This window comes from Centrocercus urophasianus, unplaced genomic scaffold (genome assembly GCF_019232065.1).
Source record: "Centrocercus urophasianus isolate 14NV4802_14NV808 unplaced genomic scaffold, USGS_Curo_1.0 seq_945, whole genome shotgun sequence".
In the NCBI taxonomy this organism is placed as follows: Eukaryota; Metazoa; Chordata; class Aves; order Galliformes; family Phasianidae; genus Centrocercus; species Centrocercus urophasianus.
Window position 1 is genome coordinate 1 of NW_024885583.1, and position 23,719 is coordinate 23,719.

The 23,719-nt window shown below is 41.7% G+C and overlaps 1 long non-coding RNA gene across 1 annotated transcript; it reads left to right on the plus strand.

Annotated features, from left to right (window-relative positions):
- The first annotated feature begins 1,157 nt into the window (after positions 1-1,157).
- Positions 1,158-20,415, plus strand: LOC122171733. The gene is made up of 3 exons (XR_006172082.1): positions 1,158-1,348; positions 17,930-18,063; positions 20,120-20,415. It is a non-coding gene; the product is annotated as an uncharacterized LOC122171733 (long non-coding RNA).
- The last annotated feature ends 3,304 nt before the right edge of the window (positions 20,416-23,719 follow it).

Here is a 23,719-nt window from a genome sequence, read left to right on the forward strand (position 1 = left end):
CAGGCCTCCTTTCCTGCTGCCTTACCCAACCTGTAGTGATTTATTCAGGCACATTAAATAGAAGGGCTTTCCACACTGCGAAACTGTAAAATTAAACTTACACATTTCAAATGTGCTTTCTTAAAATATTGTGCTGTCAATATATCCACTACAAAACTACTGTACTGTTCTGGTACCTAGGCACCATTGCGCTTGCAGGGGTAGATCTGTTGTATGAGGTGTACAACAGTAATGAAGAATTAGGTCCCTCAGTTATGACGACAAATAACTTCATCTGTGCTGTTGATTGTTAGCAACAATGCTAACTTGAAAAAGGGGTGTCCATGGTTTAAGGATCTCTCTGAGGTACCCTGAGGCAGCCAGTCCCAGAGCAACCAGTCATGCTGGCAGCAGGCAAAGGCACTTCCTGGGTGCAGAGGTTGTTGACTGCAGGAGTGGAGTGTTGGCTTCCCCAGTGTTCTGAGCCTTCCCTGTCTCTGACAGGCCTGGATCATTCTGTATTCATCTGCAGGGCTTCTTGTTGGTTGTCAGTCTTCACCTAAAAATTTTTGTCTGAATTAACATTGCATGAATTCCAAGAAGTAATAGTCCAGCTTCTCTGCCTACATGTATTGTCAGTGGCCAAATACTGTAAAATTGGTTGCGAATCTAGAAGGCATTTTGTTCCTGTGGCCTATGGAAATGAATTATTATAGTTCAATTACATTTAAAAGATCCATTTTAGATTGTTGGAGAGATTTTACCTTTAAGGCAAAGCTGTTCTTCTCAGTGTTGTTGACCTTGTTGCTGAAACCAAAATCAAAAAGGTCGCAGTGCTCTATACGTGCTGTGGTTCACTGTGCAGAAAGCATCTCTCTGAAGAGGCAGCAGTGGAAAAGCTGAGCAAGTAGAATTTCCGCAAGGTATTTTGTTGCCTTTGGCTACATTTTATTAAAAGCTACGAAGCTATACTTTGAAAAGAAAGACAAGTGCAATTTGTCGTTATTTGTTGATGTGAATTTGTGCTCAGGTAATATTCAGAGAGTGCTCATGAAGACATTAATGATTTTTGAAAGTGATTTTTTTTGGTAGTTTTAGCTGCAGTCATCTGAAGTGAATCTTGAAAGTGAATCGCTGATTATTTGCTTGTTTACAATGCTCTGTTGTTCTTTCAGGAAACAAAAAATATTGTTTGACTGGGCTGAATAACTGACAGTAGTGTGAATTGTGAAGGGACGACATCAACACAGATTGAATATTCAGGCTGGATGCTGACATTTCTTGAAGAATGCATAATAGTTGTGAAGAACAAGCACGTCTCCAGAGGCTTGCTGGGATGAATCCATAAGAACTGTTACACTATAACCAGGTAATGTCTTACCTATTCCTGTTTTTCTTTAGACCAAGTGCAGGTTGCATTATCCATTCTCTGATGTTTTTTTGTTGGTTGTTGATAGCTGCTTCTGCAGAGATGTGCAGCAATGTGAGCACTGAATTCTGCATTTATTTACTACATATTCATTGCAAGTTTTTAAATATGTGCAGGGCTAAATGTAATTTTACAAAGCAGAGTATTACGGTCTCCTATAAAGGAGACAAAGGAGTTTCCTTTCACAGAGACAGTTTTATTTCTTTAATCTGAAGTGGTTAGCATCCTGCAGCTAATGTAGCAGAGCATCTTCAATATATGTTTAAGTACACCCCTAAATTTACTCTGAACCAATAGAATTTAAGGTGTGGTATACTTGTCTGATTGGCAAATCATAGAGTGGCTTGGGTTGGAAGACACCTTTCAAGATCATTGAGCTCCAACCCCCTGCCATGGGCAGGGCTGCAACCCATCAGATCAGGCTGCCCAGGGCCCCATCCAACCTGGCCTTGAGCACCTCCAGGGATGGGGCACCACAGCTTCTCTGGAGTGCTGTGCCAGTGCCTCACTGCTCTCTGAATAAAGAATTTCTGCCAAACATCTAATCTAAATCTTCCCTCTTTTAGTTTAAAGCCATTCTCCCTTGTTCTATCACTAGCAGAACATGTGAAAAATCACTCCCCTTATATTTATAAGCTCCCTTCAAATACTGGAAGGACACAGTGCTATCTCCCCAAGGCCTTCTCTTCTCCAGCCTGGACAAGCCCAGCTCCCTCAACCTTTCTTCATAGGAAAGGTACTCCAGACCTTAATATCCACTGTGTGTGTGCAGAAGGTTAGTGTGCAGGGTCTAAAGGAAAGGAGCTGGATGGCAGGTATGTCGCCCTCAGGGCATGCTCAGCTCTCTGAGGGACATGTGGTATGAGCATGTTTGTTCCTTTGGTTTGAGCAGGATTGTTCCTTCAAGGAAAGAAATGTCTCAGTCATATTTTATTCTGGATAAAGACTATTGCACATAAATATATATAATTTCTCAGCCTAGTTTAGAGATGGTCAGCAGCAGCACTTCCTTCTGTATCACTCACAGTTCTGCTCTACCTTCAACTGGCCCTTTACCCAGAGCAGCTGGGCGACTGCTTCTCAAGTAGGTGGTTTGCTTTATGCTGGCTGTTTGATTCTCAGGCAGCATGGCTGCAGGTGAGTTACCATAAAGCAAGGAAGTATATTTCTGAGTGATGTCATAGGTAGACTGTGCATGTTGTCTTTAGGTATCTCTGAAGACATTTGTATTTGCTCTATCTTGAGTGGGAATAAGATAAGATATGTTCCATTTACTGCAGAATAAGAATGTTCATAGAGACAATAACCTCACAGTAGCTAAAAGTGTCAACTGTACTCTGACTACCTTGCAATAATGAATTCAGACATACTTTTCTAAGTAAAGGCTGCCAACTTGTCATCCCATTGCTCCATTGAGTGCTCTGAGAGTCTTTCACCCTCAGGCCTCGGTGCCTGTTCAGTCTTCAACCTCTGCCTGGTTCCAGCCCTTAGCTGAGATTTCCACAACCGCTCCACGCTGGAAAATCCTTAGCCCTCCTTAGGAGATAATGGGCTCCATTTTAGCTGCCATCAGAGCAAGCATTCCACACCACTTACCTTGGAAAGAAATATTCCAGTTATGTGAGCATTGTATTAAACACTCCGTTTATGTTTTCATCGTCTCACTGGCTTAATGACTTCAGACCTACTACCATTATATCCTACCTCTTTGCAGGAAGCTCTGTTTTGTTACTTTCTCCAAGGCAGCTCTATTTTCAGTTTGATATGCCTTCAAAAGCAAAAAAATTAGAATGTATTTCTTTTATTTATGCAAACTTCTGCAATTCCTTCCATTTTTCCCTTTAAAAGCCTAGTCACTGGAGGTCTACAGAGCTCAGAAATATCCATCCACCTGTGTTCCTGGGTGATGGGCTGCTATTAAAGCTGAGCAGTGTGTTCTGTGTTGGAGGAAGGTACTGTTTTCTGTACTTCTCTTTCTGTGAATTGTGAATAATATCTTCAGTGAAGATGATGTGTCCTTTTCAATAGGACTGCCTGTGAAAGTCCTCATCCTCTGAAATGCATAAAAGGATTACTTTGGTTAATATGAGCACATGGAGTGTAATTTGATAACCGACAGAAAAATAGGGCTTAGATAGAAAATAAAAATACTCCATATGGGGAAGAAAATAATGCTTGTCTTAGAATTGCCTCACAGTTCTAAGGATTTTTTTTAAGTTTTTAGTATGGTGTGAGAAGTAGCAGTAATAGTTTTCACTTGAAAGCAAAACCCCTCTCCCCCCTCCCAAAAAAAAAGAATATTTTCAGTAAGCAGAACTATATTTCCAATTCTTCAGAGTGGAAGGAGGCTGGGGGTTTATTTAAATCCTGAAGAAATGTATTAGGTTGTATTGAGGGATGCTATGTCTGAACAGATTAGCAGAATTACACTGAGACTACCAAGAAGATGTATCATCCAGGCACGTTTTTAATATATATGGTAACACAAAGGAAGAGGAAAAAAACCGACCACGAATGGAAAAAATCCTGTCTCAGCGGGAGGCGTTTGTAGCCATCTCTGAGAGGAACAGAATGATGGGACAGAGCCATGTGATGGCCCTCTGCATGGCTGGCTAAAAATAAGCAGTGTGCACACTTCATATGCATCTCTCCCTGTAGTGGGTGGGAGGGCTGGAAAATCTACACAGGAGCAGATGCTCCACCCTTGTGCATTTCACAGCACCTGCCAGCTTCTTCTCCCTGCCCTTCTCTGAGGGAAGCTACACTTGAGAGGAAGGCTGCGTTTGGTTCTTAACCCCTGTATGATGGCAGCAAATCTGGGGGTGGAGCAGAGAATTAGTGGATCTTCTAAAATGATGTTATTTATCAGCATTTAATTGTTTTTAAGGGTAATTGATTCAGGCTTTAATGTCAAACACTGCATTCTCAAAAATCAAACAACACAGCCTCAAACAAGAATATTCTACGGATTTATTCGCGCAGTAAAATAAGACATCTGGTATTGTGTGGCTTATTAAAGTAATTTCTCATATTTTCTCAAGAATCTTGCCAAGATGGAGAAAACCTTCCTTCCTTTCACCCCCACCACTATTTCCCCTCTTTCTTTCCTTTTCCTTCCTCTGGTCAAAGAGTATCTACTGATAGTTGTCCCACTGAATGTTGCTGAGTTTGGTTAATTTTTTTTCCCCCACTTCTTTGCAAACAATGTCATTTGCCTATGAGGTGATGAACTGCGGTGAAAACTTGCTGACCCATCACTGTAGGAATACAGTAGAAGTATTTTACCACATGCTATGAAGGCTCTGAAGCAAATATTTTGCCTTGGAACAAACATTTGAAATGCAAGTCAGGAACATTAGGGGTTTATGCATTGGTGGGTGGATTCAGTGACCTTGAGATATGTTGTGAGGTTGATTCGTCTCCTGAGCTAAATCAAGTGAAACCCCTCTGATGGTAGACATATTGTAGCAGTGCAAAATAAGCATGAAAGTAGGACTTTCTGCAGGCTGTTTCCTCTTACTCAGTCACTTCTTCAGTGTGTGAGGGACACAGACAGCAGGTGCAGTGCCAGTAGGACATCTGTCATGATGGTAGAAAGGGAAGCAGGGAAGGATTGCTCTGGGCATTTGCTCTGCCCAGCAAATGCAGATCTCTGGGTACGTGGACTTATTCCAGGTATGCATTATAGATTTCCAAAGTATATTAATTGTATGATTAATTAATTTATATTAATTAATTATATATATTAAAGGCTATAAGTTGTAGCCATAATAAACATTTTAAAATAAAATTTAGAAATACACATTTTGTGGGCTCATGTAGTGGTGAATACATGTAGTCTGCCTGTGGGACATCAATAATTTTTTAACTTGCTTCCATAGTAACAATCACTAATATACAGTCTTGTTATGTGGTTATATTCAAGAACTAAAATGAAATTTATGCAGAAGGTCACTATTTTTTTTTAATTCTCTTCTCCATTTTAATTTTTTTCAGTATATCCTTTCTTCAAATCCATTGTGTCTTTCATAGCCTTTTCTTCTCATCATTCTTATCCATCCATAAAACACATGGAAGTCCCTAATTTTCTCATCCACAAAGTCACTGAGCTGGTGACGTCCTGGATTTCTCATACCATCTTTGCATTGTGATAAGGTTCTTCCTATTTCTCTGTGTTTTGGAGCCCTTTTCTGCCCTCAAATCCTCTTAACATTTGTGCAGATTGCCGTTGTGCTGCTCTTCCCTTCATGCTTGTGTCAGATGGAGTCTACTGTCCAAGAAATTGCTCTCATTCCCACTCTGAGACCACTGTCCTTCCTAATTTTGAAGGAAGCCTTAACTAATAAGAAAGGGAAGCACTCATTCAGATGAGTGGTAGGCTTCCCAGAGCCTCTGCGCAGTACCTGTTAGTGAGAATGACTCACAGTAACAAATCTGCATTGTGGAACAGAGCCAGAGACAGAAAGATGTCCTGGCTAGCATGGCAAAGTGGACTGTATGGGGAAAGATAGACTGTTTTGTGGTGGTGGTGGTGATGTTTTTTTCAAATAACATTTAGAAAAGATAGAACCATTGTCAGGTGGTGAGCCAGTCTTCATTTCCCATTGCTTTAATTGCATTTCTTCTCTCATTTGACATCTCTTAGGAATGATGTGATGATGATACCACTGTCTGCCATTGCTATACTAAGGTGTTTCTTCCAAAATGATAAGAAGTGATGTCATTCCCATAATAGAATCGTCACTGAGCTTTAGAATTGTTTTGGTGACTCAGAGCAAAGCATTCCAGCAAAGCTGTCGGCTCAGACTCAGCGAAGAATCAGGCAATCTTTTCAGTTCATGTGCCAGAGATTAATATAGAAACATGAAGAATTTGAAATATACGAATAAATCAGGATCTGTTCTGTGGAAATTCTGCATTCCAGAGGGACAAATCAGAATAGGGGCAGTGAGGAGGAAGGCAGTGTGATGATCCACAGGACTGGAGAAGTGTGGCACAGTGTGAGGAGTGTAGATATGCCACACACTGAAATATGGTACAGAAATGATTGAGCGAACTGCCACTGAGCTGCTCCAAAAGTGAATCAGTGCAGTGACGATAGCTTGGTGTTGAATGTTGAGGAAAACTGGCTGCCTTGGTGACGGGGCTTATCAGCTTGAGAGGAATGCACCAGCACATCTATACACTGCCTAGTCCCAGGAGCATGCTGGCAGGCTGTCCCAGTCTTCTTGGACTTCTTCACATTGCCTACAGTGCTGTAAAACAGGAGTGCCATAAAAGAGTTCAACTTGACCAGCCAGGCAGAACAGATATTAACAGAATGAACGATTTCTTTCTTTCAATATAGCAGTAGTGAGATAAAAGCTCTGTTTAATCTAAGGAACAGTTCTGGTAAAAGAGCATGAGTGATACAGTGACTAGGAATGCACTGAGCCTAGAAATCAGAAATAATTTTCTACAAGGGCAGGGATGCTTTGGGACTGCCATCTGATTGAGTAGCTATTAAAGGGGATTTGGTTCACTTCTGAAAAGGGCTAAGTGTTATGACTGCATGCATTAGAGAGCATCATCGCAGTGGTTCTGGAGTTCCTTTCTGTCCCTATGTCCCTGAATTCCACAGTGCTGTTCAAGTGGCAGTCAACAATAAATTCAACCAGATGAAAAGTTGATCTAACCTAGTATCCTGTTTGAATAAGTGGATTCTTATTTTGTAAAATGAGTTAAAATTGTTAGGAGGCCATTGTGCTTGCAGTGATTTTTTTTTTCCATCATGTTCCAGCATTGAAGTCAAGAGTTTCTTGATTCACGTGTGGTTTGTCCTTCACAGTATCTAATGAAAATGAGCTCTGTTTATTATTACAACCAAATATTCGTGCCTGCCAATGTTTTTATTGTGAAAGCTAGAGAATAATTGTTCCCAGCTCACCTTTTCCAGGAAACCCATGGTATAATACATCTTTGTTACATTCTTTCTGAGATATTTTTCTAATTCTACGATAGCTTTTGTGATAATGGAAGGGCCCAAACTGCATATATTATTCATAACAAGGCTGTAGCCTGAATGTATACAGACTTCTTCTTTTTAATAATTCCTAAATTCCTGTTTGCCTTTTTAAGTACTGAAACATTTCTGGGTTTCTTTTCTGGTGATGCTGGCTAACACCACATGTATATGCATATAACTGTGTTTTCCCCTCCTCCCTTCTTGTGTTATAGTTATTGACACTGAATGGCCTCTGGCATTTTATCACCATTCAGTATTGAACCATCCTCTGAAATTTTTCACAGCCAGCTTTAGGTTTCCACAGCCTGAAAATTTTGTGTCATCTGAATTTATCTTTTTTTTATCTGTCTACTTTTAATTTATGAATACATTTAAGAGCCCACACTTCTTCACAGCGTCAGTGAATCTTGATACTTTCCTAATGTGAAAATTTCTCTGTGAAGAAAAAAGTACAAGCAATTTAAAATCTGACCTATTATAATTGGTCTCTTCCTTTTTTAGTTCTTCTCAAAATAATTTTTTACTGTTTTAGTTTCTTTTTTTATTTAAGTTAAAAATAACTTCAAACTGATGCTACTGACACAGTAAAAATTGGACCTACTCTACACTTTACGCTGTGTTTGCTGCTGCTTTGCCAGATGAAATACTGTCTGGAGCTGCTTATAACTTCTAGGGAGCTTTGAGTTGACCAAGTACTCTTGAAACCCTCTCTGCAACTAGCAGTTGCTTTCTGTTACAGCCTGCAGAGAAGCTGTGTTTTCTTGCCTCATGAAAAATGCCAGTGGGCAAGGACATACAAGGCAAAAAAAGAAATTCAGTTTTATACCCATGCATGAAACAAAGGTGCCCTGCTCTGTAGGAAAGGCCAGGACTTGCTCAAGGTGATCTAACCAATTACTGCAGTGCAGTCTTTTGTCTGTAATGTGACTTTTGCTAGCTGCTATCACTGCCCTCAGATCTGGACCTTTTTCGTATTTGTAGTTACTCTCATATTCTAATGCAGTATGAGTGTGTATTCTGGATGCTGCTAGGTGTTAGGAATGGAGCTAAGCAGACAGAATCCACTAAAGTGGAAGACTTGCAAGGAATGCAGAGTTTCTCTTGGTACTCCAGAGAGTGCATGGCAAAGCAGTACGTTGCAGTGTGTACAGTCTGCCTCTATGTCCTATTATTCCCATGGATCATCAGGGAGGAGGAGTTGGCCATCGCCTTCTTCACAAATCAGAAATGTTAAACTGTGAAATATGTGACTATGGAAACTTCGAGACAAGGCTTTCCAGGGAAGTGTTAGAGGAAAGCAATGTTTGTGCCAGTTCTGTTTCCCTGGGTAGCTGCTTGAGGCCTAGTTTCAGGTCATCAGATATCCTTTTCTTCATCCCCTGGAACCAGGGCTAGCACTGTGAAACAACTGAGACACATAAGCCAAACAGCTCCTCAACTTGACTTGGTATGTATACACCAACAAAATAAAAGGCTACTTTTCACAGAAGGTGAGATTTCTCTATTTCAAAAATGTTGAACTCAAACTATGTTAAAAGTTTTAACTCAGATAGGAGTGGAAGCACCTTTTGTTGCCAAAATGAAATTAGACATGTTTATCTGTGGTGAGAGATAGAACTTGCTCTTGAAAAAATTGCCAGCCTGCTACTCTGCTTAAGTTTAAGCATTCCTACCAAAGAGAGAATGAGTCACGTTCTTAAACCGAGACACTTTCTCCCTTGTGCTAACAGTAGATCCCTAAGATCTCTTGCCATTACAGTATGGCTCACATCATTGTCTTCTGTCACATATTTTCCCTCTGATGTCTTGTACTGCTACAAGGATCTAGCTCAGACTCAATAAGCAGTATAAACCCATAAAAATTAGTATATGTTTCTTCTTGTCTAAAACACTTCTGGAGACTGAATAAAGTTTGTGTTGAGGCAACTTCACACTAAACTGAGTCAGATCGTATTCTTTCAACTCCTTCTAGTAGAGTGATATCAACAAAGCTTGGGAGAGTGATAATGAGAATGAGAAGTAATGGTTTCAAGTTGCACCAGAGGAGGTTCAGGTTGGATATTAGGAAGAATTTATTCTCAGAAAGAGCAGTGAGGCAGTGGCACAGGCTGCCCAGGGAGGTGGAGCAGTCACTGACCCTGGAGGTGTTGAAGGACCGTGTGGATGTGGCACTGAGGGACGTGGTCAGCAGGCATGGGGGGGTGGGTTGGCAGTTGGACTACGTGATCTGAGAGGGCTTTTCCAACCTTAATGACTCTATGATAACATTTTTAGTCAATTTTTGCTGTCATTGTCTGCCAATGGCCTTTGCCTTCCTGCAGAAGTGCCATGGTAAGCAAATACTTTGCTTGTGGGATTTTGTCAGTGTCTCTTCAGAGTAGCTGCAGAACTGCTACAGTGCTCACTACTGCACTATACAGGCAACAGCTGTCAACAACTGAGCTATCAGGTAGATTGTGTGGCCATATTTCGATGCCAGTTTTTCTAATTAGGTGTTTGTTCCTTAATACGTATTTTTATTTGAACTTGATTAAATTTTACTCAGTGTGGAGGGAGAAAATTGACTTTTATAGAACGCACTTCCTAATATAATTATTTGGTACTGTAGTATGAATAGAAACGCTCATTTCCATGGTTTAAATAAGAAACGCTGTGGAACCCAAGCCTGTCAGACTTCCATCAGAAGCTTACTGGTTCACTGCCAACTTCCTGCCCATCTGCCTGGCAGGCTGTCTGTCCTCCCAAACACCGCGGCTGTCTCCATGCCAGGGACAGCAGCACTGCCAGGCTGCGGCTGCGTGGCAGGAGGCCAGAGGGACTGCCTCTCAGCCAGAGTAGCACCCAAAGGGCCCCCAAAGGATGATGTGATGTGCTGTTCCGCACAGACAGCCTCCAGGCACGCTGCTGGGCCAAGGAGCTTTCAAATCTGGAATGTCTTACCTTATGCCAGCTTTTAGTAGTTTTCTGAGAAATTCTTTTATCAGCGGACATCCCTTTCTCAGTCAGGATGATTTGAGTATTTGAAAGAACAGGACAATTTAATAGTACAACGCAGTGCTAGGGAAATTGGGGCTGTACCTCTTCATGCTTGTATAAAAGCACTAACCATTGCTACGCCAGGATTGTAATAAAATGACACAGAACAGTTTTGCTTTCTTTTTTTTTCTGTTTTTTCTTTAATGGCTTGCTACATTGAAGTGTTAGAAAGTATGCCTTTCTTAAAAGAGCTTGCTCCACAAATAGATTAATTCCATAGTAGTAGGGGTGGTTGGAGAAGAACTTTCTTCTGCTCCAGATAATATGTGTAGGGTGCTACCAGATGCCATATAAATATAAAAGCCTCTCCATTGTATTGAATCTAAACAATGATATTGAAAGAGACACAAAATTAATGTTGCAAAGCAAGTGTGATAAAGAAAATATTTTTAAAGATCGTTGTCTGGAGGCGATAAATATTTTATAATTACCCTCAAAGAAATGTAATAAAGAATTTTGATTAACATAATATACTAGACCATAAGATAAGTGATGCTTCATATAATTAATCTGTGAAGTAGAAATAATGATACTCCAGTTTGGTAATAATTTACTTCTTGGCTTGTCCTTAGAGTTAGCATATCTCCTTTCCTGAAGTTAATCATCAGGTAGAATAATGGGTTTGGGATGTGGGTGAATAATCTTTTTGCTTTTACAATGTTATCCACATTAAAGAGCTGAAGAATCAAACCCTGCCTTCACAGGTTGGGCCAATGGCTAATCTTACATAAGCAATACAGTATGAAGGTTGGAAGCACTGTAATTTGAAAAAGATATTATTAGCCCTTCTGTTTCTCAGCTAATGTAATATGGTGGATTGGAGAGGGCTGACCTTGTTATGCACTTAGCAGATGCTTTCAAACCAAATTCAATTGATTTGTATCTGTACTATGCCAGCCTTATGTGTATTGGAAACATTGGAGCTATGCTAATAACAAAATCAGAACAAAGTAAAGATAAATCATGCTAACTGATTCTTGCTGAATGAACAAGCTGCTTCTTATTGATCTAGTTCATTTTGCACTTGTCAGTATCAAAATGTTGCTAGTATGTTTCTCACAAACCTACATGCCTCTAACATGTACAGACTAAAAGTAGTTGTATGGTTGCTCTCTGCCTGCAGACTAAATAATGTATCAGATTATCATGACAGTCATATTTTCAGCTACACGCCGGCATAGCTCCAACTGCATAGCTGTTGACTTTGCAAGGATTGAGATACAAACTTAAAGTTAAGCATGGGCATAAGTGCTTCTTTAGTTTGTCTCTCTCTCTTCTTGCTCTTGATATCATGGACGTACCCATATGTATTTATCCATTCTCAAAGGCAACGTATCAACTTCTCACTAGCCAAAATGTCTATAATCAGTTGGACTGCATTTCAGAATAAATGCTTCCTAGTGAATCTTCCCCCAGTTTCATGATGTTTGTGATAGATATAAATGAGGTCCTCTTTGTCTGGGCTTTTGTTTTCAGTCCTGCGTGTTTATTGCAGTTATGGATGCCTGCTTTTCATTATGCTTTAAGAAGTTTACAGTAAATATTGCTAGGTGTAATAAAGGTTTTTAAAGTGAATTACATAAGAGCTGTTATATAGCCTGAGACTAAGTGTCATCTCCTATACAAAGCATAAACGTTGTTGCACAAAGAAAGAAATACTAAAATTATGACTGTAGGCTGTGACTTTAATAAACAGTATAGGTTTGCTTAATACTTAATAAATTAAGAGAAATTACTGAAATTATAATGTCATATTCCTGTGATATATTTGTCTTCTGCAAAATAGCATTAATTGACAGTAATACTTATTTGGGCATTCGTGCCTGACCAAATGAACAAGTGTGTTATTAGGCTGTCTAGAGAGTCATGGATGTATTCAAATAAAAAGATTTATAAATGCTCTAATTATCTTGACAAATCAGAGAACTAATTGGAAATATCAGGATGGATTAGAATAAAATACAAATTTTAATCATATTTCCTATTTTTTTTTCCTAAGAAGGCTTGTGGCATGTCCATATGTCTCTTCTGTACGCCTTTATTTTTGTACCTGTACACTTCTAGTACTCACTAGATGTACTGTGGTTCCTCCTGACGTATGTGTCCTGTAAGGTGAGGGACAACAGAATCAAGAAATAAACATCTGACCATGTCACAAATCCAATTAGCTCTGACAAGGCCAGTAAAGTCAAGTGAGTAAGAAGTCTGGAAGCAGCTTTGTATTTCAGATTGTACTGGAGATGGTAGGACACCAGCTGGACAGAGCAAAACCACTCCAGGCACCTGAATTTTCTGCATCCAAGAGGACCAACTTATAGCCTGGCGAGATCACAAGCGCTGTAGCATTTTCAAGTGTCAGATCTCATCTCTTCAGTGTTTCTAAGTAGCATTCCCCTCACTGAATATAAAATGTGTGCTAATGTCATTGCAAGGTAATGCAGTGAAGCAGAAACCATAGCAAACATCACACAGCCTCTCCTCGCTGCCACCACATGTCTGGCAGTACCCTTGTTTTGGTGCAGCAGTCTTCAGGCAGAAATTCTGGTGAAATTCTGGCAATTGTCTAATCCCAGAGTCTATGCATGCTAAATGCAGCTTTCCTTATTCTAGTGGTTGTAATTTTGTCACATGTAGTGAAACTGAGCCACTGATCCGCAGTAGTCATTCCTGGCTGAGATTTAAAAACATCAGTGAATTTTTCATCTTGACTGTAGCAGTGTCAGTCTGGTGATACTCCTTTGATGCTGGCCAGATTCCTTTGGATTTTATCTGAGACAAGAATCCATTCCCTGACTTCCTTCATTGTTTCTGCATAGAAATAAACTACATAGAGCATTTAATTCCTTTATGTAAATCAGTTAATGCAGTATTACACTTGGAAGTTCTGCAGCTTTCTCACTCAAACCTAATTCATAGTCACGTAGCATGCTCAACTAAAATGCTCTCTTCCCATATACAATTGAGTAATGTAACAAATAATAAAGACCCATCAAGTATAATGCAACATTCACCATTATTACTGTTGACTGTTGATATTTGCAGCTCATCATAACCTAGTTTTGCAGTTGCCAGAATAGTCAAACATATGGTTCATCAGCAACAATACGGGCCCTAAAACTGTCACACAGAGCTACTTCAACTTTGGGATGTCAGAAGGGATCTTTCTTTTGGAAGCAGTGTGCTAACCAGGATTAGCTCACATCTTGCAGCCACTCTGCAGCTGAGTTGCATTGGAAATTTCCCAGCATTTTTCTTATATTTCTATTTGATTGAAATTTAAATTACATTCATTTCAGCAATTTTTTTTTTTTTTTTTTTCCAAAGGGAGATTTTTCAGACTTGAAATGGGATTTCTGGTCTGGAAATAAGAAACAATACAGCAATGCAGTGATTAGGTTATTATATTATTAGATTTGGAATAGGAAGCTGAAATTGTTTTCCGTGTGTCCTAATTCCATGTTTGTTGCCCATAGGGTACATGTTTTGTATGCACTGCATCTTTTGAATGTTTTCCTCTGAGTTTTATTCCCACACAGAGGCCAAAAAGAGTCAACACCTCCCATATTCTGCAGCACTGTAGTGCCTGATTCCTAATTCCTGGCTAATTGTGCTGTTGGTCCCATCTTCCCTGACACAGAGAATTTAACGTGGGGTGAAATGGGTACATTTGTTTTAGTGGTCAGGATGGTCTCAGAGGTCTCAAAAAAGAGCAAGGAAAAAAAATCATGCTCAAAATGGCTTCTACAGATAATTAAAAATCAAACATTTTGTCATGCTTTGACATTTTCCTAACTGCATTGAAACCTGATCTTGCTACAACTTTGGACACAAAATTTAGCAAAAGGATACAGACTGTATGTGCAATGCAGGCATATACTGACATACGACTTCCATATGTCAGTCCACAGAGATTCTCCAGCTCCTGAAACTGTTTTGTTCTTTAAATAGCTTTCCATCCTTTTAACATTTTGGACCATTTTTCCATTCTCATTATGTTCTTTCTTCCTTCCTTTAACGCCACATTCATTTGTAAGTGACTTGGATTTGGCAGAAAGGACTGAGTGGAAGAAGGTAAAACAGTTTTCAGAGATTTCTACTATAGACAAATATATCTGGAACCCAAAAGACTGATGTGAACTGTTGAAATAAAATAAAACCTGCATTAATCTTAATAAGTAAATAAATAATTATATGGACTGAGACTTTAGCCCTGAATTTATTCAGGGTCCTATACAATATTTTACTTGAAAGCCAAATTTAATCCATTTTTGATTATTCATTGTTAATTAATTTACTCAGCAAGTTAAAATCTAGTCTGAAAAATATAAAGCCTTTGTATTTAATAGCATATCATCAAATCCCAAAGTTTCATTTTGAACTGGAAGCAGCCTGAGCCTTACTGTCTTACAGAGAGTTTAATCAGAGGACCAGGGGAGCTGCCAACAGTGTGTTTCCTGTTGGTTTTCACGACAAAAAAATGGGTATCTTCATTCATGTGATGTGCAGATGTGCAGTAGGAAAGCACCGAGATGTGAGTTGCACAGAGACCTGCTATTTTAGGCAAAGAATGGATAAACAAACCTTGTATTGTCTCTTCAAAAGATAAATCCACCGAAGCAGTCCAAGATCCTTAGGAAAACTATGTGAATATGAAGTATACTCAGCCTTACATTCTTCAGTTTATAAAAGCTTTGGAAGATAAAAATACTTGAAATTAACTTAAATCCCGGAAAACTTCAAAATAAAAGGAAGCACAATGAGAACATACACAAATAATTACTGCACTATGTCAATGTACAAAAACTGTATTGAACCCATTCTTTGGCTTTTTCAACAAATCATAGTGTTAATCAGCAAAATGCTTCATTTGTATCTTTAAAGAGAAAAAGAACTGCCTGGAATGTCTCAGGAAAGAAACCATCACTTCCTGCTATCTGGAGTAATGCTGAGAATAATAACTATGAAAAACATGCAATTAGTAAGAATTTACATATCTTTCCTGATGTATAGATTTTTTTCTGCTTGGACACATAACAATTTCTCACCAAACACCAGCTTCCTAACGTTTGCAATACCAAGGGCATTGAGTGTTGGGCTTCCTGCAGTCCGTATGTTAGCTTATGCTGGCATAGGATGAGTGCTTAAGGCTGGACTGAAGAGCCAATGTTTGCTCCAAGCCTCAGAGTCAACACAGAGCATATTTTCTTTCTACATCTTGAGGTCAAAGTGCTCTGTGATGTGGAAGGGCATAGAGCAGTGCTTGATGTGTTGGACCTAAACACATACATCAAGCAGACATCTTACTGTGGTGAATAAATCAGTTTGGTTCAGAATCCTTCTGTTGAAATAAACTCTCTTCTGTCAATTTGAGGCTTGAAGTGGACATCAAACTTTCACCAGCTCTAGGCTAGCCTTCTCTACAGGAAAGTGAAGAACCCAGAATGCAGGGTGATGTCTTCACAGTTTCCCTTCCTTGACCACATTGATTTTTAGAGAATTCTAACTGGATGCACAGATCTCTTCTGGATGACACCAGAAGGGGGAAAAGTTGTGGAATTCTATAAAAATAGGTGTTCTTTATCATAGAAAAGTCAGAGAACGTAACACAGTTCAGCTGGTCCCAAGGTTTAAATCCATTAATAGAAAAAGACTGTGAAGCTATCATGAAAGACAGGTGGAGAGAAAACATGTAACAGTACCATAAGCAAGCAGAATCAGAGCAGATATATATGAAGTAGAGGAGTTAGGTGATGCCACAGGGGAATTAATTACCAGGTGCTGTATGCTTTGAAGGAAAAAAAATGAGAACATCTTTTCAAAAGGGGAATCACAGAAGTGTATTGAAGCTGTGGTGGCACCAGCTCTCTAACTGCCTCCAACTCCATTGATCTGTTTCCCCGTGGTATCCTGGCTCCCAGGAGCTCTGTACCTCCTGCTCCATCACACCCTCAGCAATGGTGAAGCCCCATCTGCCTCGGCTCATCTCCCAGGCCCTTCATCCACATGGTAAATGTTGCTGGGAAGATGTCCTGCCTCTCCTTGTGTCTGTTGAAGAAGGTGTCGGAAGGCCTTGCTCGAGGTGTTTGTCTTGCACTGCTGCTGTGGTTGCAGGCTGAATCCACCATTCCTCCCTCACAGCACCACCATTGCAAGTTCCAGTGTCAGCAAGGATCAGAAACAGAAATAATACCCTGGTGTCTGTCACAGATAGCAGGAGTGAAAAAAGTTAGCTGGCTTCTACCTGCGAGAACATTGGAGCCTGGTGTGGAACAGACCTGCATGAGGCAGATCCGAGCAGAACGTGCTGCTTCCCAGCAGTCCCACAGCTGGGGATGTCTGGTGTGAGGACTTTGCCCCACGAAGTTCCAAAATGTGTAATGGTATTGGGCCAGTTCCCACCTGGCCTAAACCAACATATGTGAGTATGCCAGGGGTGTGAAGGACCTCAGCACAGCTTCTTACAGCCATCAAGACTGCACCTATTGCTCCAAGTGAGTTGCTAAAGTAGACACAGCCCATCCTGGTTTGTTACCTGCCTGCAGACAGAATTAAAATGGCAAGTCTGCAATACACCATCATTTTCCAGGAAAATATATTCCATAGTACTCTGAAGGTGCAAATACTGTATTGAAACAAGATATATTTTATTGGCTTTGATGGACAGATTCGGAAAAAGAGGATTACCAAAGTGAGACTAATAACTGCATTCAATGTACTTACATTTACACACTTCACATTTTAAATAAGAACTCCATCTGCAGGGGGAAATGCAGTCCTGGAACATGCCTTGTTTTATTGCATAGTGCCACCTAGGGGTTGGACGCTTCTAAGGTTCAGAGAGGCAAGGGATACGAAGTCCTATTAGTAGCAGGATAGGTGTTAACCTAATCACCTGTAATTTGGAACTTAGCAAGACAAATAAAATGCTGCCAAGATTTCTATACTGTTGTATATGGCCAAAGAACTGTAGTTTTTACAGTTCCCTTTGGAGCTGGCTCTACTCTTACCTTTCTTTGAAGCCCGGCAGTGATGGAAGATGTTGTAGATCCTGATTTTCTCCCCTGTGAGCCAGGTTTTGCTTGTATGTGATCAGCAGGGATGTTATCTGCTGCTGCAAGGCTGGGGACAGGATTGCAGTCTTACTGGTTTTGAGTATGCAAGGACTTAAAGAAAGCCTTGAATGAACTGTGATTATTTCTTTCCTGAAAAATGAAAACTCCAAAATGGGAGTTTTAAATATATATGTGTATTATATATTATATTTTATACAATATGTATATTGTATATATATATTATACATATGATTATATATATATATTATTACATATTATATGTGTTAATATATATATATGATATATATCATATATATATAACTTATATATAGTATATGATATATTTATCATATATATATATATATATATATATAAACACACTTTTTATTCTCTCAAAGGACATTTGATTTTATTCTGTATCTTCTTCAGCAGGTGGCGTACCTGCCTCGCTGGAACCAGATGCATGTTCTACTGTCTGCTCACTTGCCGAGATCCTCAGGCAGAACAATGCAAACTGTACATCTGTGTATTCAAGATCTTCTCTCCCTCATCCTTGGAGGAAGGTACTGATGTTATTGCTAAATTAATTTTTCAAGAAAAAATATCAACAACATTTTTGATCGCATGACCGTATGCTTGGACTGCACAAAGGGCAGGTCTCTTCATAAGATTTGATTAGTAATAAGAAGGAGGAAAAAAAATTATTCATGACAAGTTCCTTTTTTTAAAGAATCCATACTGGAGGGATGGAAAAACAAAACAACAAACGGGGGAGGGGGGGAGGGGAGGGAAAGGGGGAAACTAGACAAGAAAGGGGATAAACATTTTCATTTTGGAAACATAAGCCACAGATGTGACAAACAATTGCTGTACATATCCCTCGGGATGCTGTAAGTATCCTGCAGTACATTGACAGCATGAGGGATGAAGTAAACTACATGACTGTCCTCCTGATGTCATGATGGAGAAGAGATGCAAAGCTGGGTACCGGTGCTGCCATACTTCAGGCTGAATGAGCTCTGACAGGACTGTCAAAGCAAAAGTATAGCAGGGAGCAGTAAATTCACAGTGGTGCCTCTCTGTGTCAGTGCAAAATGCTCTGTAACTACCAGGCTGTTTTAGCACTGGCAAAAAACACTGTACCCAATCTAAAGAGAGGCTGGAGCCTCTCTCCACATCAGACATTCCTGCTGTTAGTGTGGATTTGGGGCAGCTTTATTGCTTTGGTAAAAGTCAGTCAGAATACAGTTATACTGGCAAGCAAAGTGCTTTTACTTTTATAGGCTCTATTGCTTATCAAACATACCAGCATAAATCATTAATAACACTAGTAAATACACACACACATTAGAAGGGCTGGCTGTTACAACTTTATTGGCAGATGTTCTTAACAAAAACATGGGCTGACAGCCTGGGCCAGCAGCTGTTTCTCACAAAAGAAATACAACAAATTCAGAGGCTTGAAATAAAGTATTTGTGTTTAAGGACTGTAGGATTTTCTCACATACATGCATATATGTCCAAAAGAAAGCCTGACAATCCAGGTAAACTGAAGAGGAACTGTAGGCGTTGTCATTAATAGAAGTCATTAAGCACAGGTTGGAGTATTCAGAATTATAAAAAGAAAATCACTGTACTCTTGAAATTCTTCAACTAGTGTTGTCAAAAATGTGTCATTTTACACCGGCTCATAAAAAGCTCTCATGGTTTGAAGGCATTCAGAGCCCCTGGAGTTGTATGCATGTTAAATTCTTTCTAACTCTATCCCTTTGTTAAACAAAGTATCACTTTTCCTTACAAACCTCCCTCTGCACTGTGTCAGAGAGTAGCATTAGCGAAAACAGAGCAGCTTGATGCCTGTGTCAGGAATAGAGCAGCCAGCAGGAGCAGGGAGGTGATCTAAACTCAGTCCTTGGCACTGGTGAGGCTGCACCTCGAATGCTGTGTTCAGTTTTGGGTCCCTCACTGCAAGAAGGACATCAAGGCCCTGGAGTGTGTCCAGAGATGGGCAACAAGGCTGTGAGGAATCTGGAGCACAAGTCTTATGGGGAGCAGCTGAGGGAGCTGGGATTGTTCAGTCTGGAGGAGGTTCAGGGGAGACCTGATCGCTCTTTACAGCTGCCTGAAAGGAGGTGTGGTGAGGTGGGGGTCGGCCTCTGCTCCCAAGTAACAGCAATAGGACGAGGGGGAACGGGCTCAGGTTGTGGCATTGATAGATGCGGTCCGTGGGCATAGCAGGGATGGGCTGGCGCTTGCACTAGGTGATCTTGGCAGTCTGTCCAATGTTAGTGATTCTGTGATTCTGGCAGGAAATTCTTCCACTAAACTGGTTCTGTTGTCCACTTCCCCAAGGATAAATTTCATCCTGAAATCTTTATTGAATGTTCAACAGGCACGTAAGAGGTGGTTTGCTTTAGGCTGCCTGGTCTGTCTTAGCAAATGTTGACAGCTGGCAACAATGTCAAAATCATATAAGGTAGAATCTAGTGATCAGAATTGGGTATATCTGCACTTACAGTTACGAGCAGTAAAGTGACTCAATGTAAATGAGGAAGGAGGGGAAGTCCTGGAGAACCAGACCCGGATACACAACACAAAAAAGTACTGCTATGTTAACAGACGGCAAAGTCCTAAAGGCAGCATCTGACAGGAAGTGCAGTGTGATGGAACTGCGGTGTGATGGTGCCGCACGGGGAGCCCACTGACGGGAACTCACATTCTCAGAAGAGAACCGACGCCAACTGCCCTCGGCAGCCAGGCTCCTCAGGCCCTCTTCCAGGCTGCGGTCAGGACTGCTGAGCCTACAGAGGTCCTAGCAAAGACGAGCGCTTCGATACCGGCTTCTGAAGGGAAAATCCCCTTCCAGCGCGAGATCCCCACCAGCCCGACACTCCCGGGCGCCGGCTGAGCGCAGCCCCGGGAGGGGGGAGCGCGGCGGCGTCATGACGTCAGACGCGGTCCCCGGCAACGGCCGCACGTCGGCGGGCGCCGGCAACCCGGAAGCGGCGAGCGAATAGGGACGAAGCGGCGCGGAGGAGACTGGCGGAAAAGTAGTCCCGCAGGCGGCGCGGCGCTCGGTGGAGGAGCGGGCAGCGCTCGGCGGAGCAGGAGAGGGCCTCGTCCCGCTTGGTGCGCTCGGATCGCACGGCGACGGCGGCAGAGATGGCGGCGGACAAGGCTGCTGGTGAGCGGAGAGAACGGCCGCGGGCCCGGGCGGAAGGATACGCTCTCGCGCTGGGGCGGTGAGTGCCGGCACGGAAGGCGAGAGGCGTGTTGCTGCTGCGTGTCCTTCCGCCGAGGAAGTAGCGCCTGGCGGGCGGGTGGCCGTGCGACCGGCTGAGGCCGCGGTCTGCCCGCCTCGGTCCCGTCCCCGTCAGCCTGGCCGGAAGGGGCGAGCGGCGGCCGCCGGAGCCGTGTGGGAGGTTCTTCTCCGTCCCAGAAGCGATTATCTCCTGCTTCGGGAAATAAAGTGTTCTGCAGATGTGTGCAGTGAAGTGCTCAGCAGCACGGCTTGTGCGGGATGTACAGGGCCTGGGAACGAGAGGGCCTGGGGGCTGCGGCCCATGGAGGTGCAGCTAACAGGTGTGAGGAGAATAGCTGCGGCGCTCCGGGCATCAACCGGCCTGCGAGTGTGGGAGAGGTGCCAGCTGGTGCTGCAGCAGCAGGCCGGCGGGCAGGCAGTCTCCCTTCCCACGCGGCAATCCTGTGCTCTCCCTGCCTTCCACTCCAACCACTCTCCCACACATCCTGTTGTCCAGCACGCTGCTGCTGCTCTGGTGGGAATGGCTGCCCGCTTACACACAGCAGAACAGAGCAGAACAGAATATGTATGTGGTGTTTCTCCTGGACTGTCCCTACGTTGCCAGCCATGGAAATAACATTACGACCTGCTGCTTTTATTGCTAACTCATCTGCCTTCTCCAGATGAAAACCCAAGCTGGTTTTAAGGGGTTTCCTGGGTTGACCTGTTTGCCCTGTAGTCAAGAGAGCAGGAGTGCTTTCCTCCTCCCAGTTCAAGTGGGTGCTTCCAGCATCTGGCACCGGGCAGCTCTTAGGTAGCCAGTTGGTGAGATGTCTCAGTGATGAAGACCAGCTGAAGTCCTCCTTTAAACACGAGTGTTAGGATTGCTGTATATTAGAGGGACATTCAGCTCTTCAACAGGTTTCAAGCATATTTGGGCAAAGGGATTAGCAGCCAAAGTGGTTTTGTTGTAGGAAGGATCTGTGCTGTCAGCTATTTTAGCTGGACTTTGGGTTTGTTCTTAAGAGCTTCAGTTCATATTTACAAATTCGCTGTCTCTGGTAATTTGTAGAGTAGATGCAACTCTTCAGTTTACAGCCATAGAAGTGACTTTGTAGGAGAAAGAACAGCCCTGCATTGTTTAAAACAGTCCCAGGTTTCATTTTTGTCTTTAAACATATGGTATAGAGGCATAGTGAAGTCTGTAGACCTGCCCTGATGCTTCCCTAGGAAATATGCCATGCAGGGTGTAAGTGGCATGTTTCCTAGACAGCTAACAGTCTCTTTCATTGATTGTTTGCTTAACTGCAGACATATTATTTTGAGATTCACGAGCACCAAATTGCTTGTTTGATCTGCTTGCAGACAGAGGCAGTACCCAGTACTGTAGCTTTGGCTGGCCCTACACAAAGCTCAACCTGTGTATGTGGGCAGCTCCTGGCCAGGCTGAACATTAGAAATTTCCCGAGGTTTGGATTCTCACATCTCTGCATTGTTGTTCCTTGTGCTGGTGTAATCTTGAAGGCCCGGTGAGCAAGTAAAGCAGATAACTTATCTGTCAGCATGATAGTTGGAGGGAAAATGTGTTTATTTCTTCACTGCTGTTAAAAAGGTCCTTGAAAGTCAATGGGTTCTGTACCATAAATATTAAGGAGTCAGATCTATTATGTGTTTAGCATGAGGAGAGATGCTTCTTGTTCCTTTCCTTTCTCTCTGTGAGAAAACTGTGGCATGTCGAAGCTTTCTGAACTTTTTTAACGCTTGTTTTCTCTCTCATTATGGAAAAGATTCCACTGCTGAATGCGTTATGTGCAGTCAGATTTCATAGCAGGTGTGTGTAGTCCTGTAGCACCCCAAGGGTCCAGCCCTCCCGAGTGCTGGAATTGCTGAGTTTTGTCCAAATCACAGCTGTTGCTGTGGTTGAGATTTAACATCTCAACTTCACAGGCGTCCTGATGCAGGATGAAAGCCTCAAGCAACAAATATAGTCTTGCTGAAATGTATGATTGCATAGGATGGTTTCCCCTGCAGGAAGTACAGCCCAGGAACTGGTTAGTGACTCTGTTCTGATCCTGCCATGGATGTTACCCCAGGAATGTCCCTAGGCCTGGTTATTATTGCTGTCCGTCTTCATAAATAAATTTTACGTGTTTGTAGCCAGGGAGCAGCAGATGATTCAGGAATGTTGGTGCTGATGGGGAGTGGGTTTTGTGGTGGAGTTCATAGAGGGGAGTTTTCATTCGTTTGGTGTGAAAACAAAGTTAGCAGTGTGCATTACATCCTTTAATTCTGGGAAGAGAAAGACATTAAATATGCAATGCCCACCGTACCCATTAACATGGCAAAATGTGGGCTCTAGCAAAGCCTCTGTTGTGATAATTAGTTATCTGCAGCAGTGGAAACCATTGCATGTGTGCAATCTTTGTTTCAAAAACACTACATGAGCATAAGAGCTGATGTTTCCAGATACAAGCCGGGCTGGTGCGATGCTGGTTGTTCTGGTTTTGAATTTTGTATCAAAGAAATTGAAGACAATCAAAATCTTGTTAGATTACTGTATAAGTGCTCAAACCATCAAAAAACAAAACAAAACAAAAAAAACAACCAAACAAACAAAAAACCAAAAAGCCCTACATGCTGTACTGGTCTTCATCTAGAAGGGAACATAGAGAAAATACTGCATCTGTAGTTATACTGTATTTTTCATGTTGTTCCCTAAAAGCATCTGTTGCTTGCTGCTTAGGAAGCAGCATATAGGATGCATGGGTTTTAATCCAGTGCAGTGGGATACTTACTCATCTTATGATAGGTGGTCTTCACTATAAGTTTATAAAGTCTATTCCTGCTGTCCGATGCAGCTTTAAAGAGAAATCTAAAATGTATTCATTTTCAGCACAGTAGGGTTGTTGGGTAGCTGGAAATATTGTTGTGTAATAGAGCAACAGTGTTACAGTTACGTGGGAAGCTACTCCTGCTGG